Here is a 23,421-nt window from a genome sequence, read left to right on the forward strand (position 1 = left end):
TTTCATCTTAATTTAAAGGTTAAAAACGGCAAGTACTTTATTGTCAACCTGATGATAGTCGAGGAAGAGATAGAGACTGATTATGAAGTGGGAGTATAGTAGAATAGAACATCTTCATCCTTGTGTTGCCATAGAAATGTAATATTGTCAGTGTATACATGTGTATTATAAAGACAAAGAAACTGTTTTATTAAGTCGTTGAGACTTTCCTTTGCAAGCAAGAAAACAAATCTATTAGGACTTAATATGATTTCTATGGATTTTTTTTCCTGCTTATTTATTTAATCATAAATCGTATTTCGTCTGTTGTGTGTGTATATGTGTTTGTGTGCATGTCTCTATATGTATGCGTGTATGTGTGTATGTGTGTGTTTGTATGTGTGTGTAGCGCTAATATTTGCTATCTTCTTGTCTGATCGTCTAATGGTGATAGGTAAGGCGGACTGCCGAAGAAGCTGAAATTAATCTTCATCAAAACATATTTCTAGCTGAGTGAAAAGATGAACTCGAAATTTTATAAGAGGCATCACACCCAATCACGCTAAGAAATAGGTGAACGAAAGTACTTATCATGGTCATAATCCACGAGACTATTTTCATTTTTGTCTGACCGGCAGTTCACTTTGTTGTACCGTGGCTGTTTTTTTTTTACATGGGGGTCACCACTTATCAAGGCCCGAAGGCTACTCAGGGATAAGGGTTAATGCGTGTACAGTAATCAATGAGATAGTATTGTAGTAATCATTAGTATTGGGGGTTTTGATAGAGTGTCTTACTTAAAGGGGAGGTTTGTCAGGAATTTGCTTATGTTGGACTTGAAGACGTCCAAGTTGTAGTCAGGTGAGAAACAGGCAAGCGGCAGAGAGTTCTACTGGCGTGCAGTTCTAAGAAAGAAGCTTTGCTCATGGAATCTACGTTTGGATTTAGGCGCAGATAGAGAGTGGGGAAAATTATTGCCAGTAGTTTCAGCCAGACGGGTGTTTCTCGTGAAAGATTGGAGATGAGGGACGAGGGATCGGAGCTCAGACGAGCACCTGCCATGGAAATAACGATAAAACAAAGACAAGCTCGTGGGAGAGAGGTTGCAGGGAAGAGAAAAGGTCATCCCCACTAAACTACGAAGTCTATTTTGTACTCTGTCAAGGCAGGATAGGCTGTTTTTAGCAGCTCTTGCCCAGATGTGGCAGCAGTACTCCATCCTTGGACGTACTTGGCTTTTATACAGATAGAGAATTGCATCAGTAGTGAGATATCTTCTGGAGCGGTAGAAGGATCCCACCATTTTCCCAACGTCCCTGGCAACAGATTTGATGTATGTGTTCCATTTCAGATCAGGAGTAAAGGTCAAGCCCAGAAGCTTGTCAAAACATGGAGCCTCCCCAAGACGAGAGCCATCCATTTCAATTGATGCCAGATGGCGATCAGAGCGTTGATGAAGTAAAGATAGAAGCTTGGTTTTGGATGCATTAAAAGTGACCAGCCACCTCTTCCCCCATTGTACCACGTGCTCAAGATCAGAGGAGAGAGAATTAGAGAGAACTCTGTCATTTACGACCTTTGATGTGTTGCCATAGATGGTCGTGTCATCAGCATAGATGTCAACGAATGATTTAAGTATGTGTTTTGGGAGATCATTGATGTTAGGCTCGAACCGTGTTTGTTACAGTCCACACTTTTCTCGGAACCTGCCAAACAGTTCGCCATCACCGAAAAGGAAGAAACAAACAAAAATAAATAAATCCGACTCGGCTTTTCTTTTTTTTTTTTCGAACACTTTCACTAGAAACATTCTCGAGTTCAATAAAAAGATTCCCGAGTTCAATGAAAAGATTTCTCAGTTGTACAGAAAGATTGCTGAGTTTAATATAAAGATTCCAGGTGGGACAAGATCTGTCCGTTGAAAGTTTGAGGTTACATTGAGATATGCAATATGCGAATAATTAAATAACACAAAATGTCAAACTTCCTGTAATTTTTTTTTTTTATTTTGAGAAAAGATATCCGGTGTTTGCATTTTTATGACATCAAATAAGAGTTTTTGACATATTGACATTCAAAACTTGTAAATCTATGAAATGTCTTTGCATTTGTTTGTCTCTTTTTTTTACTCTCTCTTTCTCTCTCTCTTTCTCTATCCTCTCTCTCTATCTATCTATCTATCTATCTATCTATCTATCTATCTCGACATGTTCCTATTTACAATGCCTCCCCACGGGACAGAGTTAGACACCAGGGTCGTTTTTTTAATGTGGAGAAAAGGAACAAAAATAGAAATTGTCTCAGTCGTGAAGGATTTCTCCTCCACCGACAGAGAACAAGAAATTGAAGTGTAGATCTGAAGAACAGATACTACACTTTGATCTTGACTCGAAAAGCGTAACCTACAAATCATTCAATACAACTCCCTCTTTTCCCATCTTCTTTCAGAACCTTCTCGCGCCATTTCATACTTTCTCTCCCTCCATTTAATTCCCCCCCCTCTCTCTCTCTCTCTCTCTCTCTCTCTCTATCTCTATCTATCTATCTATCTATCTATCTATCTCTGTATTCTGCGTCCTCTCTCCTAACCAGTCTCCCTCTTATGTTACACCCCCCCATTTATTCAGTACTCTATCACCTCTCAGAAGCATCTCCGACCACATAACTCCATCTTTCTCTCTCTCCCTTTCTCTCCTTGTTTTTTTTCTTTTATTCCTTTGTATTTATGCACTTTTCCCGCAATCGCCGCCATTTTACTTTCTTCATGACCCATCTCTTCCCTTCTCGATTAATCTGTTTCTATTCGCGCCATTTTACCAACTTCCTACATTCTCTATCTCTCTATCTCGCCTTCTTCTTCTTCTTTTTTTTTTTTTACATGGAGGTCACCACTTATCAAGGCCCGGAAGCCATTCGGGGATAAGGGTTATCTTCTTCTTCTTTTTTTTCTTTTACAAGGTGGTCGTAACTTATCAAGCCCGAAGGCCACTCAAGGATAAAGGTTAATGAATGTAAGGTGGTAGTTTCGTAATTGTTAATCGTGTAAATTGGGTAAAATTTGATTATTTTTTTTTTACCTCTTCTTTTCTTTTATTTCTGAGTATTTTCCCCTCTTTTGCTCTCAGCCCCCCCCCCACATCCTATTTTCTTCATAACCCATCGCCCCCCTCTTTATTTCTCTGTTTCTATTCGCGCCATTTCATCAATGTTCTATCTCTTTTGCCTACCTTACGTTTTTCTTTCTTTCTTTTTTATTTTCCTTCTTCTTCTTCTTCTTCTTCTTCTTCTTATTTTTCATCTTCCATCGCCATGTTATTCCCATTCTTTCTTTCGTCCTTCCTTTTTCCCCCTCTTCCTGTCGTTGTTTCATTTTCCTTCTTTCCTTCCTTCTTAATTTTTCCCCTCCTTTCTCTTTTTCGTTTTTCCTTTTCTCCCTTTTTTCGTTCTGCCTTTTTCCCTTTTATTCTTTCGTTCTTTATCTTTTCCTTTGTTTTTCCTTTAAAAAAAGGTTAAAGGTTACACGTGGATAAGGATTTATGAGATTCCTCCACTAACAATAATCCAAACTAGCGGGACCTGTGGAAATTCCACAGTGAACTCATTCATATGTAATATATTGATGTTAGCATTCTGTAGATGTTCAGTGTAAATGGAGACGTTCTGATATTATTGTAGCTTTTTTGATAAAACTGCAAAAGTATTTATCTAAGCTAGCAGATACGCCCGGCGTAGTCCAGGCGTCAAATATGCTTAAATATGATATTTTAATTATTGCAGATTTCGTATATATTATTATAGAGTTAATGTTCAAACGATTCTTATATATTATAAAGTTGCGATTTCAAAAATAAAAAAATATATTCATATGACTTGAGTGCATCAGCTTGAATCGAAATCGAAACCAAAACTTATATACAGACACACACACACACACACACACACACACACACACACACACACACACACACATATATATATATATATATATATAACTACTTCATTTACTCTAGTATAGCGATACAAAATAGTTTTAAAACTAACAAAAACAATAGAAAATAAACAAATAAATAAATTAAATAAACATGAATATACATAAACGATCACACATATATGTATGCATATATATATGTATATATATGTGCATGTATGTATGTACACATACGTATATTTATATAAAAAAAATGTCTGCCTTAAACCACTAACCTAGTTTTAAAACAGATCCTTTGTTCGATAAAATGCATGCCCATTGGCTGATAGGAAGGGGCGCGGTAGATACTAGAAAGCTGATGGGCTAACTAAAATCCTCAACAGAAGAGGACCATATAAAAACGATAAACAATCACAGAATTCGCGCATAAGCCTGACGAAGCCTAGAGTGGATGAAACGCCGAATATTCAGTGTAGCTTAATCGCTATATATATTTTATAAATTACTATATATATATATATATATATATATATATATATATATATATATATATATATATATATAACTTGAGTTCATTTAGCTATAATCAAAACTGAAACTTATGAAGAATTCTTGGTAAAATTATTTATTACAAAAAAATGAAAGTCCATAACAGTTAAACGACAGTCACTCGGATGTCAGCATGGCACACAAAATAAATAACACACGCTATCCTATTAACATATAGATAATAAAGTGCCGATTCACTTGATTTTTACCTCGTCGGTATAAACAGAGGAACATTCTGTGTAGTTGATTGCCATAAATATTTTATAAAATTTACTTTCTAGCTGTACAAACGTATTGAGCACTGTTGAATTAAATACTGCAAATAGATAGATAATTAGACAATAATAAAGATAGACATGTGGAAAACTTTTTAATCGGATTTCATCCAGAAAAAAGGGGCTGCTAAGGGGTAAAAACTGAAAAATTGGTACGTGGGGGTCGTCGGATTTTTATCGGTTTGTCAACTGTTTCATGACTGCACATGCGCGAATCGTTCACAGCATGTTAAAAAAATAAGCAGTTTTTAAAACACATAAATCATTTTAAGCTGGTATGTTGCATACTGCGTGTTATTTTAGAAGGGTGGCGTATTTATTTTATATAAAATTGTTGACTGTTCATATTAAAGTGTTCATGTTTGTGGATATAGCATATTGGAGATAAACAGGGTATAAAGATAGACAGTTCTGTATATATAATGAGAAAAGGTACATGTTAATACAGGAGATCCGAGAACATGTAATTCAATGTGAGGAGAGTTATGATATATAGATAGATAGACCGAGAGGTAGTGCGTTTGACATTTATACGTTTATACAGTTCTGTGAATTGGAGTTTTTTTTATAACATTGACACAAATATTTCTTTACCTATTTTTGAGATGATGATTTTCATAAAGTTCTTATAATATAAATTGACAATACCTTTTCTGTTGAATAACAAAACACAAAGACGCAGATACAAAAAGATGATGATGTTTGTTTATTCCATTTCGACCGGTCAGTGGTTTTGCATTAAGGAATTCATGTCTTTACATGATTCTTTCTTCTTCCTTTCGCTTCCAAGGTTCTATGTCAGCTCTGTCTCTGACTCCTATTCTCTCTTCTCCCCTGACTGACTGGCTGACTTATCTAACTAAAGCTCTCTATATTGAGAACTCTGACGTCATTGTTTAAGCATGCATTGTTACTCACATGTTTCAACCCGATTCCTCTAACCTAATTTTCCTAACCTACTTTACAAATATGTTTAATATTTTCCATTGTCCGTTTTTAAATTCCTTATTTTAATTTCATTTCTTTAACAAAAACAAAATTACATCATCACATTCCTTTTCCAATAAACAGATAACTATTTTATGTGAACTAAACAATGGTAATTCTACATTCCATTTTAAATAACATTCCGTATTATTTATTAACTTATGATCGGCATTCTCAATTCCAATCCTAGCTTCGCAGGTTCGAATCCACGGCTATCCTATCTCATATTTACTCACTTACAAGAACAGGCATAATGGTTATCGTAATTGACTCCCTATCTTTAGGTTTTCAGTTCAATCTTAGCTCGAGTATTTTTTACTTTTTTCGCTAAATCTAATCGTTTAAATTACAATCGTTTTAAAACAATTATGTCTTCTTTTCAGAACGCTAAATACAAGATGAAAAAAAAGCAGATTCGCGCAATATTTTATTTCAATTCAAGCTAGTTCGAAAAGCTGCTGAAACAGTTCGTTAAATTAATGAAGCGTTTGGCCAATGAACCAATACTGCATAGCACAATGGTGACTAAAAAAATTACGTGGCGGCGACGAGAGTCTTGAAGGTGATGAGTGTAGTAGTCAGCGATCGGATGTTGTCAACGATTAATTAAGTCTTAGTCAAAGCCAATCCACACACAACTGTTCGAGAACTTGCTTCTGAATTAGACGTAACGTATACAACGATTTTCAACCACTGTAGAGAGATCGGAAAGACAAACAAATTGATTAACGAATTGAACGACAACCAAAAAAAAAAAGCGCCGAAGTGTCATCTTCCCTTCTTTTACACAAGAATGACCCGTTTTTTTTTACTGGGTTGTAGCTTACGATGAAAAGTGGGTTCTTTACGACAACTGGCAATTCTCAGCTCAATGGTAACATGCCGACGAAAGTTCACGACACTTTCTGAAGATAAAGTAGCATGAAAAGAAGGTCATGCTGACAGTTTGGTTGTCTGCGATCGGTCTCATGCATTACAGTCTTTTTTTAATGCGGGCGAAACCATAACGATGGAGAAGTATTGCCAATAAATAGAATTGAGCTACGAAACTGCCTCATCCGCCATACTCTCCAGACCTTTTCATCTACCGACTACTATTTCTCCAAGCAGCTCGACAGCTTTCTACGTGAGAAATACTTCAAAAAGCTTGACGGGTGACTATATCTATTATTTCTATTCTAACATGCTAAGTTACTTTTTTAACTTTGCGTCTGACAAGTTTTTTTTGTTATTGTTGTGCCATGTTATTAGCAATAAAATTTGTTACAATTCATTTAAACTTTGTCCGACTTAGACAACCTGATTATATGAAGCATATTTAAAATCAAAGTTAGCAAGGGGAATAATTAATTTCTGTCATTTGAATAATCATTAGAACTGACTTCAACCGTGGAAAGTATTGGAGAATGCGAAGTTTAAATGGAGACAGAAATATGAAGGAGGCTGTTGTCTTCTGCAGATATTCAATGACATGAATGGATTCTATTTTGGTAGTTTCTCCAGACCTTCTCATCTACCGACTACTATTTCTCCAAGCATCTCGACAGCTTTCTGCGTGAGAAATACTTCAAAAAGCTTTCAGCGACTTCATCGCCACCAGAACGCAAGATTTTTACGTTACTGGCATAAATACACTTGTTTTGCGTTGGCAAGAATGTGTTGATTCTGATGGTGCTTATTTTGATCAATAATTTTTTATTTTTAACCGAGATATTTTCATCTTAATTTAAAGGTTAAAAACCGCAAGTACTTTATTGTCAACCTGATGATAGTCGAGGAAGAGATAGAGACTGATTATGAAGTGGGAGTATAGTTGAATAGAACATCTTCATCCTTGTGTTGCCATAGAAATGTAATATTGTCAGTGTATACATGTGTGTTACAAAGACCAAGAAACTGTTTTATTAAGTCCTTGAGACTTTCCTTTGCAAGCAAGAAAAAAAAAAACTGTTAGGACTTAATATGATTTCTATGGAATTTTTTTCCTGCTTATTTATTTATTTAAAAAAAATATTTTTTCTTCTCCGCCATATTCTTTTAAGCAAGGAACGAAACCTAGTTAGCCTTTATTTTCATTTTTTATTTTTAAATCACAATGTTAATTGGTCTATATTTAGCCATATATATACAGGGTGTCCACAAAGTCTGGCTATATAATGTAGCCAGACTTTGTGGGCACACTATATATATATATATATATATATATATATATATAGTGTTATAATGGAATAAATCCAGAGGAAATCCGGGTATGAGAGCTCAATGTGGTAAACAGAGCAATAAGATAAAAATTATAACACGGAAATTACATAATTGTCGATGCAATAATTTATTTCAACCTTATGGTATTTTCAAGCATCTAAATCAGACAATTACATTTTTGATACTGAAAAAGAAAAGAAAAATCGAGGGTCGAAGCACGATTATTCTTTTCTTTTTCAGTATCAAAAATGTAATTGTCTGATTTAGATGCTTGAAAATACCATAAGGTTGAAATAAATTATTGCATCGACAATTATGTAATTTCCGTGTTATAATTTTTATATATATATATATATATATATATATATATATATACGCGCGCGTACATATATATATATATATATATATATATATATATATATATATATATATATTTATATATATATACAGGGTGCCCACAAAGTCTGGCTACATATTCTACAGGATGCTTCCACAAAGTCTGGCTACATAATGTAGCCAGACTTTGTTGACACCCTGTATATATATATATATATATATATATATATATATATATATATATATATATATATATATATATATATATATACATCTTATAATATTTTTATTTATATAGACAAATATTATATAGTCACTACACTTTACATGCTAATGTTTCGAGGCAATTGTTTTATTTATTAAAAAACAGACATTTCTCGTCAGGCGACGGAAATAAAGTTTATCTGCTATTTAAAGCGTCTGCTTCTTAAATCCAAGTGATATACGTTTGTCTATACGCGTCACAGTCATTTATATGACGTGTGCATTTAATGACAGGACAAGAATATACATAAATACCTTTACAACACAAATGACGAATAACACTTATTTGGGGCTTTAACGTCTGGCAAATCGGAAAACATATCTGGTCCATCTGGGTTGATCTTGGGTTGAAGTATCCTCAGAAAAGCTGCAAACAAATATACATACGATCCGAAGTCTTTGTGAGATTTCCAGCAGCTTTATTCCGAATGCTCCCCCATTAGAAAGCTGAACGGCTGGTCCTATACTTTCACATTCAACGTTTACCCCTACTTGAATTCGTTATTGTCTTTCTCCCTCTGGCTATCGATTCTGTCTGCTTTCTCTGACTCCCAACTCTTGACTTAACGACACGTGTCTTTCAACCTCTATCTGTAAGATCCACGTCATTCTAAGTGACTTCTACGTCAGACTCTAGAGGCCAGACCTATTTTTAAATTATTGTTTGTGTTCTAACATTCTTTTCTATTAAAAACTTTTAACATAAATAATTTTATCTGTAAATATTTATTTCGCTGGTCCTGGATATGATCTTAAACTATATCCGATGGTGAGGCCCCAGCTTGTGGGCTTTGGGGAGTGTTGAGCCACCCTTTAATTGCCATTGCTCCCAGGTCCACTCTGATCCGGAGTGGTAGTACCTGTTATGGTCCCAACTATCGGTTAAATAGAAACGGACTTAAAAAACAAATATACTCTATTAAAAAATTGTTCTTCAAAATCACTGGATTTGGCATTAAATAACCCAAAAGGGTTGATATGCCGTAAAACAAAAACAACCAACCAACCAATTTATTTCGCTAGGATAACATTCTATTTTTACAAATATAAATAACGATTATAATAATCGTCAGCCAGCACATCTGTTGGCATTGTCCGGTAAATATCTAACAAAGTGTGGGGATATTGAAAAATAGGATAAAAACATTGCTTAACCCACGTTCAAGACGCAACGTTTTCAAAAGTAGCTTTCTATGGATGCTCCTACTAGAGACAATCACAAATGTTCCGATGACATGTCGGTGTTTCTCTGCGCAAACAACTTTATTATATGATATGCAACTTGGATTGAGTAACTTACCCATTTGCTACCCCCCCCATTCTTCTTCTTCTTCTTCTTCTTCTTCTTCTTCTTCTACTACTACTACTAATACTACTACTACTACTACTACTACTAGTTAGTCAGTTGTTTACAAATTCCAAGAGCGATAGGAACCTTTTATCATGTCTGAAAGTGACGCAATGTTCAACGATCGGAGATGCGCCGCTGCACAACTCATGCTCTCTACCGATCCAAGTTATGACAACAGGACCATTGACAGCACCCTTAAAATGCAAATCCGGGCGATTCAACAATTGAGGATACATCTCCACGCATGGTTACGGTCTTTGGAAATAGTTTCAAGTGAGGGCCACATCATGCCACCTCACATCTTCGAAGTCGACTTGAAAGTCAACACCAAAGTTTACCGGGAGGTATTGAAGGCTGTGGTGATCCCCTGGTGCAATCAGGACTTCCATGTGGCCTTCCATAAGTTGTTGGAACGGTACAGTGAATGCATTGCAGTTGGATGAGCTTACTTCGAAGCCGACTATAGTTTCATGTGTGTACTATCAATAAAAGTCCCTATACGAAAAAAAGTCTGGAAACTTATTGAAGACACCTCGTATATGACAACAAAGTATGTGGTGATGTATTGCTTCCGCATTGTATTGCTTCCGCAGGGTTCACTCCAACCAACTTGTATATCCCCGTTTAAAATGTCTATGCCGTTTTAAAGTTTGATTTTAATAACTCCCTTATTTAAAAAAAAAAAAAAATCTCGAACCAATTCTGTTGTCTTTCTCAGAATGCTCATACATACGATCAACATTCTACAAAAAATAGGATATATTTGAATTTTTAAGGGATCCTGCCTTTACAGAGACGTCGTAGCTTAGTGAGGATGCCCTTTTCTCTTTACTGCGATCTCTTTTCCACAGAAGAGCCTGTTTTCTGTTTTATCGTTATTTTCATGGCAAGTGCTCGTCTGAGCTTCAATCAATAGTCCCCCTCGCCAAACTTTCACGAAAAACACTCGTCTAGCCAAAACCACTATCAATAATTTCCCACACTCTTCATCTGTGCCTAAACCTAAATGTAGATTCCATGAACAAAGTTTCTTTCTTAGAACTGTACGCATGTGGAACTCCCTTCTGTTTGCTTGCTTTCTTGCTGACTACAATCTGATTGTCTTCAAGTCCAATGTAAACAAGTTCTTGATGAATCGTCCTCCTAAGTAATCCAATTTACAAAATTCCCACTACTTATGTTTACTACGCTATAATCACATTGACTAATGTATACCCATTAACCCTTATCCTCGAATGGCCTCCGGGCCTTGATAAGTGGTGATTTCTGTGTAAAAAAAAGAAAAGAAAAAGATATGCCTTCATATTCTCTTTAGATGAACATTAAGAAATCTCCGAATAATTTCATTGTCGTCCGTGTTGAATTTTACATAAGAGTGCACTTTAAAACATTCTGTAGATCCTCAAACCTTTTTTTCTATAGGAACACACAAACATCACACGCACATATATACATACATACATAAGTTTTATATATAAACATGTGTTGTTTTCAAAGTAAGAGCGATTTCCGTTTAGATACAATCATGAAAATACTTGACACAAACAAATCTATTATAGACGACTGTTTCAAAATGTTCGGCTATATAAAGTAACCACCGTTCATTTCTGTTGTACGGCAGGTGCCACGGTTCATATACTGTACGACGTGTTGACAGGGCAGACATGTAAATAACAAATGAAAGGACGTGAAATAAATACATACGTTTGAAATCTGTTGTGTTTCTACTTCATTTTCCACCGGACAACATCGGGTATCCTTGCTGGTGTTCGCGTAAACAAACAGTAATCCATGTGTTGTTTACTTCTGTCGGTTGTTAAACCGTTACTTGTGAGTGCACATCGATGTATGTTGGTAAGTAATTATGTCAGCAGTTTGTATATATTTATTCCTCTCTTTCTCTCAGTCCCCCCCTCTCTCTCTCTACCGTAGATACTTTGCTTGCCTTTCTCTTCCTCTCTTTCTCTCTCTCTAAGCCCCCCTCTCTCTCTCGTAGATGATTTACCTGCTTCTCTATCTATCTATCTATCTCATTTTATTTCTACCTGTCTCTCTTTCTCTCTCTCTCTCTCCACACGCACGCACGCACGCACGCACGCACACACACACACACACACACACACACACACACACACACACACAATATCAACTGACACGTGTTTCGTCGTCTACGACTCATCAGAGTGGCTGAATCTAGCGGGATTCGAGATCGGGACCCCACGGTAATGAGCTCTTTATCCGCTGGTCCATCCCGCCGACTGTTTGGATATATCACGATTTATTTAGATGTTATTTGTTTTTGTTTTTGCGATACGTTTTTAAATGAATATTTATATATATATATATATATATATATATATATATATATATATATATATATATATATATATATATATATATATATGTGTGTGTGTGTGTGTGTGTGTGTGTGCGTGTGTAAACAAAGACTTAATAAAACATGTTGAAAACATTTTAAGAAGAGTTAAAAACATATTTAATTTTCAAAAAGGAAACACGAAGTGGATTGTCCTTAATCCGCGGAGTTTCAAAAGAAATACTTTCTTCTCATCAGAGGGATATATATATATATATATATATATATATATATATATATATATATATATATATATATATATATCGCTCCCTTTCTGTGTCGTCCTCTCCCTCACATCTTCCCTCCCTCCCTGTCATATACACACTCACTCTATTTCTGTTTCATTTTCCTCTGTTTCACCGTGATGTGTGTTAGTAAGTCTCTATGTCAGTCGTTGCATATCCCTCCCCTTCCATGTTTATGTCTATATGTCTCTCCCTATCCCCCTCTCTCTGCCTCACTCTTTCTCTTTCTTCCTCCTCCTTTCTCTTTCACTTCGACGTGTGTTATTATGTCTCTATAACATTGCCTACATATACCTCCCCCTCCCTCGCTTTCTGTATCCCACTATTTTGCTTGCTCTCCCCACCGCACCCCCATCTTTCCACCACTCCTCTTTCTCTCTCTCTCTCTCTATCTCTTTGTCTCTCCCTCTTTCTCTCTCTGTTCTACTAGACCACCCACATTGTGTTTACTTATGTCGCCAGAAGATTAACCTTTTTTTTTATCAGATAATCCCAGAGGTCAATGTCAAAATACATATTCTTTTCCTGCTAATCTCCAAAATCAATGCTCTTCGTACCAATTTTTTTTTGAACAATAATTACCAATTTTCGCTTCCTTATCGATTTAGATGGTTTAATGAACACCAACGAAACCTTTGCAATCGACTAAGCCGGTTTAACATCCAGTCAAATCCATCGCATGATCTCGTAATCTTCATGAATAAGAAACTAATTTTCATCGCTTTTTACATGAGATTCCGTTTTACAAGTGAATAACCACTTATCACGGCCTGAGGTTACTCGAGGACAAGAGTTAATGAGTGTATGGTAGTCATTGAGACAGCAATGTAGTAGTTGTTACTGGTGAACATTTTAAATAATTTAATTATTTAAAGGAGCGGTTCATCAAGAACTTGTTTACACTGGACTTGAATACGACCATAATGTAGTTAGTTGGAAAGCATTCCAGCGGAACAGAGTTCCACAGAACGGTAATTCTAGGAAAACTTTTTTTATTTTTTTGACTATTACTCCCATATTTATTACTGGTTATTTTCATAACATTTTTTTAAAATTCAATTTTCATCCCAAACAAGGCACAGTGCCACTTTGAAATAGGGGGCTGCTATCGGGGACATAAGTTGCAGAGATATTATGAAGGGAGATGAGTAGAAAGATGTTTGTTCACATTACACTTGAACTTCTGCATGTCAGTACAGTTACGAAAGCAGAATCCCGGAAGGGAGTTCCAAAGTCTAGCAGTTCTGGGGAAGAAAATAGAATGCTTTCTTACACCTAGGGATCTCTACCGTGAAGGGGCAGGATTTAGTTGCTTGTCGGGTTTGTCGGGGGTAGTCACGTCGAGAGGGTAAAAGTGTTTGTAGTTCGCCAGAGAATTCATCAATAAAGTACGTGTAGAACAGGTAGAGTACTTGTAGAACAGGCAGAGGGATGCAATATTTCGTCGATGGGACAGAGGCTGAAGCTTAGATGACAGTTCAGGACCTATCAGGTTGGCAACTGTCTTTTGAACCCTGTCAAGGAGTGAGAGACAAGTAGCAGATGCACCAGCCCAAATGTGACAGCAATATTCCATACATGGGCGAATGGTGGCCTTATAGAGGTACAGGATACTTTCTGGCGTAAGTAGCTTTCTAGCACGGTAGAGAGAGCCCACCTTCTTTGCAGCAGCCTTGGCAATGCTCTCAATGTATCTATTCCAGTTCATGCTTTCTGTAAACGTAAGGCCGAGGAGTTTAAAGGAAGTACTTTCGGGTAATGTGTTCTTGGCCATTGCTAATGGTGGTAGTGAAGGTTTATTGTAATTATTGAAGGAAACGAGCTTAGTTTTGGCAGCATTGAATGTGACCATCCATTTTTGTCCCCATTACACTACGTTTCGGCCGATGTAATTTCCGGTTATCTTTAGGTGCATATCTTCGAACCTGAGATTGACTACAAAATATAGTAGCAAAAGCGACACAAGTGACCTCTAGCGGTGAGTGAACATAACGAAGAGCGGATAAATGAGAATGTAGTTATTGCCGTCGGACGGTGACAAATTCTTTTTGCTTTTTACTAAAAGAGGTCATTATTTGTCAGAATCCAGTCCGAATATTTGTGAGGGTACTTCAAGAAAGAGATCTGTGGGCATCGACTTAAAAAAAAAACAGGTTATAACCACAAGGGAAGCAATCTCATAGCAATGTGCTCCACAGATTAAAGTAGTCCTATAGCCACGTGCCCCAGACGGAAATAGTTTTGCAGCAATTTGCTCCACAAATGGAAGTAGTTCCATAGCAATGTGATCCACAGACGGAAGTAATCCCATAGCAATGCGATCCACATGGAAGTAGTCCTATAAAAATGTGCTCCACAGACGGAAGTAGTCCCAGAGCAATGTGTTCTACAGACAGAAGTAGTCTCATAGCTCTGTGCTCCAGAGACGAAAGTAGCCATATAGCAATGTGCTCCGCAGACAAATGTAGTCTCGTAGCTATATGCTCTATAAACGAGAAACCTTTGTGAAGAAGTTCTGCTTGTGGAAATTTCGCTTGACGCACTCAAGTAGAAAGAAGAGTTTTTGTTTGTTGGGGTAGTAAGGCGAGTTCAACAATTTATATCACAAACCACGATTCATTGTCCCCCCCCTCCAAAAACATCATGAAACGCTTTGCTTTTTGTATGAATTAATTTATGCTTATTTTATCTTGAAAGGTTTCATTAGAGTTTAGATTTTTCATGCTGTCCGCCATTTTTTTATTGTATGCAACAGGATTTGATTATTTCTTGACACAATTAAGCTACAACCAAGAATAAGGAACTATGGCGTAATGGATATAAGTGCTAAGTTATAATCAGTTGTAATTACGAATTACTTAAAGCTTTCACTCGGCCATTGTTGACGGAACGAGAACATCTTACCCTCACCCGTGGATTAAATAAAGGGTTCAGTTCGAAATTCCGTAATGATTCGTGAATTTGATATAAAGATTCTTGAGTTCAACAAGATGCACCTGAAGAAGGTCGGAGGTTGTGTTGACCGAAATGATGGGGAAATAGCACTCAAAATAAAATTAAAAAAAAAAACAGTAAAACGAAACGTTTAAATAATACAATTATCAAATTAATAATTGTCGTGTTAAAAACGAAAAATAACTAAAAAAAAAATTATCTTGAAAAAAAATGACGTAATAGTATGCAAAAATTTGGTTATGCTTTGGTGAAGATCGAGCCAAAATTCTTGATTGTATGCCTCAAAAATTCAAGTATAAACTTGTAGCGAAATATGGTAAATGGCGATACTTTAAATATGATTGGATGGTACCTCTCCAATTTGGATACTCAAGTTCCCACCCTTGGCCTCTCTTTCCCCCCCCCCATGTACGTGAATACGTCAACAATAACATGCGCCACTATATCTTAGTGTCCTGCTTGTGGTGGTTGTTAATACCCACCTCCTGCATGCCAGGAGGTTATTTGGTCGTAGGCGGAGGGATACACAGACAACGAGAATGCAATCCCATAATCCCCTCCTTTTCTCGATCTCTTTTTCGTCCGGACAGAATGGGGTAAGACGTATATTTTTTTGTCCCTCTGTAAAAGAGTGGGGGGAGATCCTCTCTCCCTCCACACTAGTTAAGGTTAGTTTGTTTTAAAGAAGCAATGGTGAAAATCAGTTCGGTATTGCTATCCGTCACAATTGCTCGTTCCCTCCAACTATATCTGTTAGACATCGCTGTATTTAAGATAATTTATAAAGTCGTCGATATAGAAATGAGGGGAGGGTCTTTCAAATAATTCTTTCACGTAATGAATTTTATATGAGGGTATCACTCACAAGTTCCAACTTACTTTTCCAGGAGTGATCAGCAAACGAAAACCGAAGTATTTTTTCTCTTAACGAAACTAAGATTAAAAAAAAGAAAAGAAAAAGGGCGCCCATTCAAACGCTTCTTGTATGCGTGATTTCCCCAACTGATCATGTCCGATGCGACTCGTTACCTGGACAACGAGCTATTTTCAATCGATATTTATTCAATAATTGCCCTAAATTTATATACGCTACTAACCCTCCATCCTAAATTCTAACATAATTTTGTTTTAGTGGGCTCACAAATATCGCCTCAAATAGTAGATTATCATGAGGAGGGTATTTTTAAATGTAGATATAATTTCTTTTTTTAATTTGACAAACTTGTAAATGTTTTCCCTTTATGTATTTTATCCAAGACTTTTTTTTTTAACATTTTCACCCCAAACAAGGCATATTGCCACTTTGTTGTAGGGGGCTACTATCAGGGACATGGGAATCAGGGGTACTGTGTAGGGAGTTGGCCAGCAAGATATCGGTTCACGTTACACTTGAACTTCTGCATGTCAGTACAGTTGGGGAAGCAGGGACCCGGCAGGGAATTCCAAAGTTTAGCTGTCCTGGGGAAGAAACTACTGGAGTAGAAGGCCCTCTTACATCTAGAGGTCTCTACTGTGAAGGGGTGGAATTTAGCTGCTTGTCGGGTTTGTCGTGGTATTTACGTCGAGGTGAGATATTCATGCATATATATTTTTAAAAACTTTTTGCGTTTTGCGTCAATCAATCCTTCGTGTTGTCGAACAAGACAGATAACGAAGTACCCTTAAAAAAGTCGCCATTAAGATTGTCAGAGAAGCATGCCTTACAGATGATACTGTAACGTTACTCACGTTTGCACACGTAGACCCAACACTTTGTAACAGTCTAAGTCGCAAAGGAGAACGGGACAAAAAATAACTTAAACTCCCTTTTTGTAACAACGGCATTTATTTTCTTGGCCTAAGAAAATTTTATTAGCTTTCATTTGGTACCACTTTCAATGCTATAGCATCAACCTCTGGAAAGCTACAATGAAAATAAGGACATAATATCCCTTATTTTGCAGCGTTTTTGAAAAGCGTCAACAATAAAATTACATGGCTCTTGAGGCAGACATAGCGAAGGTCCAAGATCACAATAACTGGTATATTTAGCTAATTTAGACCTTGGAGAATGGGAATAATAGCAGTTTCCATATGTTTGAAGAAAAAGGTCAATTTTGAAGAGGTCTAACATATATATATATATATATATATATATATATATATATATATATATATATATATATATATATACTTATTTATTGTTATATAAACATGCTCACATCCCGCTGCTACAAATAGCCACTTGTTTCAATCAAACAACAGATATCATCAGGCAGCGACTTGACTATTCAAAAGTTTATGCTACAAATAGCCACTTGTTTCAATCAAACAACAGATATCATCAGGCAGCGACTTGACTATTCAAAAGTTCAATGAATAATCTTAAGATTATTCATAAAAGTTCAATGAATAATCTTAAGATTATTCATTGAACTTTTGAATAGTCAAGTCGCTGCCTGATGATATCTGTTGTTTGATTGAAACAAGTGGCTATTTGTAGCAGCGGGATGTGAGCATGTTTATATAACAATAAATAAGTATTATCAGCTCTTTTTATTGAGCACTATCTAACAACCTCGTTGAATTCATTAGTCCATTACTTTTGAATATAAAAAAACCCCGAGTATATATATATATATATATATATATATATATATATATATATATATATATATATATAATATTTATATATTAATAATTATTTTTATACACATTGACATTAGGGCTTCATACATTTGCAATAATCAATGCAGGAAATGACAATTACTGTTGGTCTTGAAATTATAACCCAGCTACAAAGTTCACTTTAATCTAATTTTTTTTTTTTAATAATCTTAAATAAAATTTTAAGAATCTTTAAATAATCTTAGTAAAATAATACTTACTGTTGGTTTGTTTCTGACCTTGAAGTAGTATTTTAGGCTCTTTATATCAAGTGGCTTCATGTCTTGTTATAAGTGATTTTAACAAAAAATATGCTTTCACACTTTACTATGTATGTATTAATCTATTTATATTTTTCTCTCTCTCTCTTTCTGTGTCTCTCTTTTTTCCTCTCTCTATATATATCTATGAATATATATATATATGTGTGTGTGTGTGTGTGTGTGTGTGTGTGTGTAAATATGCGGATGCATATCAAAACACGGATACATATGCACTAAAGCAAACGTTGCGTATAATTACATCTTAGTGGACGCTATACAAAATATTACGTCCACGTAAACTGCCCCCCTGTGAGCATTTTATTTAGAGAGCTGCAGCTGGTGTTGTTGCTAATACCACGAGTCCACCGTTAACCCCCCGCCAGCCACCAGACACCCATAAACCTGCCATAACAATAAATAATAACAAAAAAATGCAACGTGACTGCAAGACATGTGCACCACACCATTGTCAAGGCAACGCAGTTATGACAATTATGGGTTAATCTCGGTGTCGTGACCGATTTTTTTTAAATATTAGTTCAGTTTGACTTCATGCTTCAAAAACTGTTCGACATGGGTTTGAGATTTATCTAAAGGCTGTCAAATTAATAGAGTGTAATGTTGACCGCTTATACTATAGTAAGGATATATATATATATATATATATATATATATATATATATATATATATATATATATACTAGCAAAAGTACCCGTTGTTGACTGGGTTCAAAAATAGCCTACAGAAAATGGACTCTGATTTATGAAAGTATGATAGGTTATGAAAAGGAAGGGTTGTAAAGAGATAGCTTCAAATTTGGGGGTATCAAAACCAAAGCAAAATATAATGAAAGTAAAAATAAAATAGATAAACCCCATAATTTATTATACCATACCTGTTCACACTGAAACACTTATCACAATATTCTGTGGATCTATATAAAAAAAACCTTGTTAAACTTTGTGACATATTTCCATTCTATGGAGGTCAGGCGTGAACGAACACTCCATAATTTTATTACACAATATTTCTTCAAACTGAAACATAATTATCAAAGTATACATACGCAGATAGATATGAAAAGTCTTTATTAAAGTTTGTGCCTATTTCCATTCTATGGAGGCCAGGCGCGAACGCAGACCCCACAATTTTAATGAATCATCATTATGCCAGATCAAACATACCCATCTTCTATCATTATATGAGATCAGTTTTCTATAATAGTCAACCATATAGGAGCATATTTGTGACCAGACAGACACACAGACGTTCAGCTTTATATATATATATGATTTTATAGACGTTAATTTAATGAGTATATATATTAAAAAATATATAATTTATCTTAATAGATTTTCAATAGATATATCTTATTATAACATTGATTTTTACCTTCGTTCTAACAATTAAACTATTTGTCTTATTTATTTGGAACAACTTATCAATCATTTTTAATCACTTGTTGCATCATATATATTTTATTTTTAGATCAATATTTAGAAACATTACATTTTTATATGATTATTACTTAGTTAATAAGATTTATAAATATTGTTTAGACCTAAAAATTCTAGACCATATCAACTCAGGTTATCCTTATGTTTAAAACCCCCTCTCCTATGTACTTTAATTAATTATAATTTTTTTTTTTATAATTTAACTAATAATTCCGATATGAATTTATAGATGTTAATTTAATGAGTATATATATTAAAAAAATATATAGTTTATCTTAATAGATTTTCAATAGATATATCTTATTATAACATTGATTTTTACCTTCGTTCTAACAATTAAACTATTTGTCTTATTTATTTGGAACAACTTATCAATCATTTTTAATCACTTGTTGCATCATATATATTTTATTTTTAGATCAATATTTAGAAAAGGGTTACTATAAATACATTTTTATATGATTATTACCATTTAGTTTTTCTAATCCATAAAATACCTCACTTAATAAACTCAACTTTACCATCTATAAAAATTACTATCAAACTAAGTGATAATATCATGATCCATTTCTATTCCCTATACTAATTCCATATTTAATTCTTCCTCCACTCCTAATTGTATAATAGATATGTACGCTCTTATTTATCACTCCCCAGTAAATTAATATATTATGTGTAATATATTAACGTACTAATCTTCCAATTTTCCGATTTTAATCATGTAAAATCACACTTTATTCCTTCTTGACGGATTGATTGTTGCTATAAATTCTGATGAGTAAAGGGCATAATAGATTCACTGGTTGGTATAATAATTAAGTGATGGATTTTGCGCTACGAAACAGATACTGTCAAGAATTGTATAAGTCAACTGAATTAAAGGAATAAATTATAAGATGGTGAACATCATGAATTTTGGAATATAACTTTTTGTCATTTATTCCCTCTCTATCTCTCCCCCTCTCTCTCTCTCTCTCTCTATTTCTCTCTCTTTATATATATATATATATATATATATATATATATATATATATATATATATATATATATATAAAGAGAGAGAAATAGAGAGAGAGAGAGAGAGATAGCGAGGGAATAAATGACATTTCTCTCTCTTTATATATATATATATATATATATATATATATATATATATATATATATATATAAAGAGAGAGAAATAGAGAGAGAGAGAGAGAGAGGGAGGGAGAGAGAGAGGGAATAAATGACAAAAAGTTATATTCCAAAATTCATGATGTTCACCATCTTATAATTTATTCCTTTAATTCAGTTGACTTATACAATTCTTGACAGTATCTGTATATATATATATATATATATATATATATATATATATATATATATATATATATATATATATACTAGCATGGTTGCCTGGGTGTTTGGAGGTGTATGCTGAGCAAAAAAAAAAACAAAAAAAAAACGGCAATTTTTAAAAACTTTAACCCCTATTATGACCCCTTAACATTTATTGTTTTGGGCTCAAATCAAGTTATTAAGCTAGATTTATGTCCAAGGAACCAATATCTATATATGTCAAGTGTTTAGACCAAAATTCTCGGAGGAGATTTGTAGAGTTCTCAAAGGTCAAATCGTTGAACTTTGACCTCTTAACAGCGAAATTTCTGGCCGAAACCCAATCACATCGATTTTTCCAGATCTCAGTACCCTGTATATCAAATTTCGAGTCTGTAGACTAAAAATTGACAGAGTTATTGCGTAGGGAAATGTACACACACAGAGACGTTCATTTATATATATATATATATATATATATATATATATATATATATATATATGATGATTGCAACGTCTTGTCAGACGAGTGCCACTCCCTCAGACATTTAAAAATTCATGATCCCAAATGTCTGAGGAAGTATCTATACAAATATGATGTTACAGAGTCTTAGCTTTGTACGACAGCTGTCTCTCTCTCGGTTCAAAATGTTGAGATCCAGCAACAAGCAAGAGCAAGATAGCCAGCAACAAATTAAACTGCGGACCAGCTTAATGCGGGTACTGGTCTTCCGCTTTATGTTTTTTTAAATCAGAGATTTGCTTCTCCTAGAAAGGTTGCCTTCACCACGGCTTACGAGAGCCCTCTCTACCCCAATATATATATATATATATATATATATATATATATATATATATATATATATATATATATATATATATATATATATATATATATAGGAAATTTATTACTGTGAGTCCAGAATGAGTTTACAAATTGTTTCAACTAGAGTTGAAACAATTTGTAAACTCATTCTGGACTCACAGTAATAAATTTCCTATATACTGCTCTGACTACACATTGAGCACTTTAGTCCGGTTTTTTTTTCTTCTTTTCACCACTGGTAAATAAATAAATATATATATATATATATATATATATATATATATATATATATATAATGGGACAACAAGAGTATGAAATGAAGACACAAAACTATATATAGGTAGATATAGAATTGATCATTTATTGAATAATGGAATACAGGCAAAATTTGGGGTATAGAAGGGACTCTTTATGCCAGGGCATTTCGAAGCCTATTGCTTTTCATCAGAAGAGTAGAGAAGGTGCTAGGTAGCATGGGGGAGATGTGGCGTCTAGCGTAAGGTTCATTAGGAATGAAAAAGATTAAGAGGAATTATAGAATGTTGGGGGAAGCTTTATTGAATTTTAAATATATAAGGAGAAGCTTGTTATATATAGTATGATATATAAGAATATATATGGTCCTTAACATAGTATTGAGATTAAGGAGTATATGTATTATGGTTAAGTAGTGGGTGTATTGTTGCTGTGTGGTAATTTATTTTAACGGTTTGTAGGGTGTCTATTTTCTATGAAGTGGGTCATTTTGATTAATTGGGGGGGTTATGTAAGGTTGTAAAACTGGAAGGTAATATGCGGTAATATATTTATTTTTGTGGAATTGATCCTTCTCTTTTCCTTATATATATATATATATATATATATATATATATATATATATATATATATATATATATATATATATATATATAAAATGAAAATTACAATTGAAATTACCAAAATGATCCAAGATGGTAAAATTAAAGTATATTATAAATATTAAAGAATTAATATTTATAAAATTATCTCATGTAACCCAGTACTACCTGCCTCATGGTCGGGTCACCGGCGACTAAACTGGTTCCCCCACCAGACTTATTTGGTGAGGAGGGCGGTTAGTCTCCCTGAAGGATTAAAAACAAGACCTTCCAAAGGGCGAATGAACTCTTTTTCTGAGTCAACGGCCAACTAGCACCGTGTATATTTGTGTGTGTGTGTATATGTGTATTGGGGTAGAGAGGGCTCCCGTAAGCCGTGGTGAAGGCAACCTTTCTAGGAGAAGCAAATCTCTGATTTAAAAAAACCATAAAGCGGAAGACCAGTACGCGCATTAAGCTGGTCTGCAGTTTAATTTGTTGCTGGCTATCTTGCTCTTGCTTGTTGCTGGATCTCAACATTTTGAACAGAGAGAGAGAGACTTAGCTGTCGTACAAAGCTAAGACTCTGTAACATCATATTTGTATAGATACTCCCTTGGACATTTGGGC

General features: G+C 34.7%; 2 pseudogenes across 1 annotated transcript in view; both read right to left on the reverse strand.

Moving 5' to 3' along the window:
• LOC145243571 (sialin pseudogene) overlaps nt 1-11,712 on the reverse strand; it is an 85,901-nt pseudogene extending 74,189 nt beyond the window's left edge. Inside the window, exon 1 of the transcript XR_013862909.1 lies at nt 11,576-11,712. The product of XR_013862909.1 is annotated as a sialin pseudogene, transcript variant X2 (transcript). The remainder of the gene's footprint in view (nt 1-11,575) is intronic.
• A 2,849-nt stretch (nt 11,713-14,561) lies between these two features.
• LOC145243795 (histone-lysine N-methyltransferase SETMAR pseudogene) overlaps nt 14,562-23,421 on the reverse strand; it is a 58,524-nt pseudogene continuing 49,664 nt past the window's right edge.

Source organism: Euprymna scolopes, chromosome 22, assembly GCF_053919585.1.
Source record: "Euprymna scolopes isolate OS-2025 chromosome 22, ASM5391958v1, whole genome shotgun sequence".
In the NCBI taxonomy this organism is placed as follows: Eukaryota; Metazoa; Mollusca; class Cephalopoda; order Sepiida; family Sepiolidae; genus Euprymna; species Euprymna scolopes.